Consider the following 5,089-nt stretch of genomic DNA (forward strand, 5'->3'; position numbering starts at 1 on the left):
AAAGCTGATTAAGTCCCTGCCACGCCAACAACGAAGGGGACTGGCAGATGATCAGCCAAAAGCAACGTTGAGGTCTAACAGACGACAACCCAGGGTATTACAGAAGACCAAGTCCAGTATACAACAGACTAGAACCAAACCGAGAGTAAAACCCGTGATACAGGGAGAAAATATGTTTCGTCAATGGTTACAATATTCTGCTCAGCAGGTTAGCTCTCAGTCCTGCATAGCCTGTTACAATGGCAGAAGAGTCCCTCAAATATTGCCCATAAGTTTTGACGCGTGCCAACACCGCAATGATTGTTTTGCTTATTGCATGCTAAGAATGATGGCAAAGAAACTTGACGGATGGTCACAGAATAGAACTAATTGTCCATCCTACATGGACCCTTTATTGGAACATTGGGTACCACAGACGGCCGTTAGAAATGAAAGCACAGTATTCCCATTTTGCATAGTAGATACTAAGACTATGATGGTTAATGGACCAGAAGCCAAAGTACAATGTCACCGCAAGCGAAAGGTAGAGAATGGCAGAACAGTGCTTGCACACGTAAATGCGATACAACTGCTAAAGCTAAGTTTCAATGCCAACAGGTGGTGGCAGATTATGCTCCATTTAGAGCTCAGCGAAATCAGAGTGATGCCGACATCCCCATACCGTTCCTAGGTGGAGGCACGTATGCTATGGCAGACATTTTCTGGTTATGTGATGACAGCGATCGCTTGAAAGTAGAGTCGCCACCACATTGGACTGGGATATGTGCTCCAGTCATGGTAACAGGACAGATAACAGTGCTCAGTCAAGAAAACATAGCAGAATCAAAACGTATTGCTAGGAGCTTGAAGCTTGAAAAAGAAGACAAGGTATATGTAGCTTGGAATCAGGAACCTCACGGTGTGCCGTCAGACCATCAAGCAATAGGAGAAGATTGGATTATATCTGGACAAATAGCAGGGTCAGTTCCCCTACTTGGCCAAGCCATAAATGCACAATACATAGCGCAAAACAGTCGTTGGATATCCTATCTTTGGTGGAATCATCAAAGATACGTGAATTGGACAATATCAGCCATAGAAACTGTCCGCGAGCAACTACATACTACATCACTGATGGCGATACAGAACAGGTTTGTACTAGACACAATGTTAGCAGAAGAACAGGGTGTATGTAAATACTTCGGAGATGAGTGCTGCACAGTAATATCCATGAACACAGGACAAGAAGGGAATCTTACTAAGCTTTTAGAGTCACTAAAACAAATGAGGGATGAACAGGTTAAACATTCAAATTGGAACACGAAACAGACATCCATATGGGAGTGGTTTCAGAACATGTCCTGGATCAAAATTCTCCAAACAATAGGAATGGTAGTTGGCTCATTGATTTTGATAGCTATGGTGATCATGTGCTGTGTATTCCCTTTGATCAGGATCATGATAGGCAGAATGATGTCATTAGTCACAGGACAGTATCCGCTCCACATCTATAATGATGTGGATGTAGGGATAGAGATGAGGCCCATAAAAGTCGGGATGGAAGTTTCATCAGCATACGGAAACCCGGCAATTCCATCCGCACCATCTAAACCATCTTTGAGTGAGAATGAGTACATCATCATGGATCAGGACATTTGGCAAATTCAGGAATAAATTGAATCAAAATGACAGAAGACCAAAAACCAAAACGAAGTAGAAATAGACCAGGTAAAAGAAACAGAGGGAAAGCCCAACAATATAATGAAAAACTACAACCCCTTTTAGACATGTTACCATATGGACCGGTAACACTAGCAAACTCCAAAACAAAATTACAACACTATCACAGGTCAGTTCAATCTAAAGATTACCCCTTGTTGCCTCCACCCTACAGATTTTGTTTAACTGCTGTTTGTTGTGAAAGATGGACAACAAGAGTATATCAGGAAGCTACAGGATTAGTTATAAGATGTAGCAAGCTAAAACTGTCATATACCTACGAGCTAGTAAATAAGACCTATTGCATGCCCCTAGTTACCACAACAGAGAAGGAAGTAATTAGCATTCAGGCAGGTACCACAACTTTGTTTACAACCTACCCAGCATTGACAAGACAGGGCAGTGATCATTTTAGGCAATTGTCAGAAAAATGTGAGTCAATGCATAGACGACACATGTGTCTACGTCTCATACACACAGGAAAGAAACCCACTACTAATTACTGAGCCTGCCCAAAACACAACGTTGTGCCAATAGAGGACTAACTGTCTGTTATTCTTTTAATAGATACAAACATGGCTGAAGGACAAGGAAATGCCGGAGCAGGCAACCAACCGAATTATTCCCCTCAGTTAGGGCAGAGTCAGGAAAGTTGGGAGTACTGGAGAAGCCAGAATTATACACTAGGGCCACAACCTCAACCCAGGCCACCATTGTTCAGCAATTATCAGATTACTCTGGCCAGCACAGGATTCACCACACAGTCAGTGCATGGGGAGTGTCCACCACCACCTCCATACTCATGGTCTACTATGGAACCTAACAGTGCCCAGCCATCAACGTCAGGGTCATGGCCGCCAGCTATGCCGACCCAAGGAGGGTTTGGGCTGCAGCCACCCCCACAATCCATGCTAAGGCAACTACTCACTCAACCGACGCCACACTCTCCAGGCCAGATGTGGACCGCGCCAGCTCCACCACGCTCACAACCAACACACCCACCGGTTAACTGGAATGAAGTTGCCCCTCCACTTCCTACTGATGAACCAGGGAACATGGCATCCCAACCATGTCGTCATGTCAGAGAGTGGCTTGCACAGCAGGGAGCACATCAGAATCTCTTTATTAACTCTGAGGGATCACTTCAGTTCCTTGACGCACAAGAAACTCCACCCCCTGATTGGCGTGCACTACCACGTTCTCTACCCAGTCTACAGCGTTTCATGGCATTCAAATGCCTACACAAAGGGTTGGATGGTGCACCATGTCAAGGTGCGGATCCATACAATCCATTGGTACCACTAGCCGACCTGGCAGCAGGACAAGCTGCAATGGGGATTTCGGAGCAGCAAGGACCTCACACCTCCACTGACGCACGTCCACGCTCAGCCTCCCCACACACCTCAGACATGAGCTTCACTGATGGATATTCTACGGACTCCATACATCAATATAGTCCAACCACGCCTGATCCAAGACCACAGGATCCTATGCCAGTGCCATGGGAATCTCCCACAGTTCATTCTCCTCAACAGCTAAGCGATGACGACACACCACGCGCTGAGCAACACAACTTCCCGGAGGACATACGACCCCTTAGACGAAGTGCACGAATTCTGGCCTATTCCCTTGCTACATCTACAACACAACAAGCACCTGATGATTCCACTCCAGGGGACATTTCCCCAGCCACCACTGATGGGGATCCTGATTATTGGGGTAAGATGCCCCTGCAAGAGTTCAACCAAATCCTGAGTGAGATGCAGCCTGCAACAATCGCCGCCCGTAGGAAAGACAGACGCCGAGCTTTGGGCCGCATAGCAGCAAGACTCCGTCAGCAGAAGGGACAACTTCGCAGAGCACCCCCGCCAAGCAACATGACCTTCAATTCCTGAGAGAATGTTGTAACACCCTACAAACCCGCTGTGAACAACTGGAGAAACGCTGTGAGCAACTGGAAACAGCAATGTACATCGTCCAAATGAAGTAACTGTTCCTCTAGGGATGGACATTTTTTAGTCTCATCACTGGAAGTTTTTTTTATATATTTGTTTGTTATATGCCTATCACTAAGTGTTAACTTTGCCAATTTTCACCTCTTACGTCGATTTATGCTTGCACAACATATTATAGCAAAAAAACAGCTCACGCACATAATCATTTCATGCACAGAAGTTTTGAGCTTGCTTAAACTTATGTTAGCCAAAAAACAGCACGCGCAAGTAACTAGTATGTAAGGTCCTGGATCCTTGTGCACACATGTACACATGTTGAACCGCTGAGTCTCGGGTGGGCTAGGCATTACAATGTCAATGATTCCCCTTGACCAGAACGAGGACATATTTGATTCACATTCTGTTTATTTCTCGTATTAAGATACAAGTGCTGTTTGGATCCGGATGCAGACATGTGTTGAACCAAAGATCATGGGTGGTACTTTTATTGTAACCTAATCCACACTTCATCCCACGATGCTAACATGGCCTTGAAACTCCCGTTTCAGTGACACCCCATGATTCAAAAGCACTACTTCACTTAGTATATTGCCAAAATGCTGCACAACACAAGTCAAGTTGGAGGATCCACGTATTCAGCTCATTAATGTGCTATCTACGTGTTGAACCAGTAATCACGGGATAGTAGGTCCCATTTATCTGTGCATTTCAGTATAGATGATTGAATGTGCGGCCTCACAGCCGCAAAGGAGGGAAGTGTTGAATAATGCCTAATTCCTAGATTGATTGTTAGGTTCTTTTTCTATATTTATACACCTTATTAATGGTTTGCATTATAACTACTGAGTGTTTCACTACTGAGTATTCTTTTAGTGTGAAGTTTGACCACTGAGTGTTTAACTACTGAGTGTTTACTACTGAGTGTATAACTACTGAGTGTTTAAGGAGTGAGTTTAAACTCATATTTTATTCTTATACTCTGTGTGTTTATCATATATTATTCCTATACTCTGTGTATTCATGAACGTGTGCTTTTTAATGTGCCTACATGAGCAGAGAAGCTGCTCAGGCCGCGCAGGCAAAACCTAGCCAACCGTAACCCACTCAATAGAAGCAAGGCACCTGCAGTAAGTCACGTACGCCAGGGCTGAGATCATCGCGAACTGAAGCCAAGAATGAGATCATGACATGTTGTGATTTATGGCGCCTGGTACGGCTAGGTACTGCATGAAACCAAGCTTTGCGCTGCCGAAAGTAAACTTGTATGAGACAAAGAACTCTCATGGTTGGCATTGTTAAATCATGTATTTGTTCATTGAATCACGTTATATATGTATTAGATATGTTATTCCTTATTAATTCTTTTAAAAAATACGATTGTAAGTGTTTAAGTTTTAATGGTGTCAAATTATGCCTGTATAACTTTTAAAAAAATA

The sequence above is a fragment of the Micropterus dolomieu genome, linkage group LG11 (assembly GCF_021292245.1).
Source record: "Micropterus dolomieu isolate WLL.071019.BEF.003 ecotype Adirondacks linkage group LG11, ASM2129224v1, whole genome shotgun sequence".
Lineage (NCBI taxonomy): Eukaryota > Metazoa > Chordata > Actinopteri > Centrarchiformes > Centrarchidae > Micropterus > Micropterus dolomieu.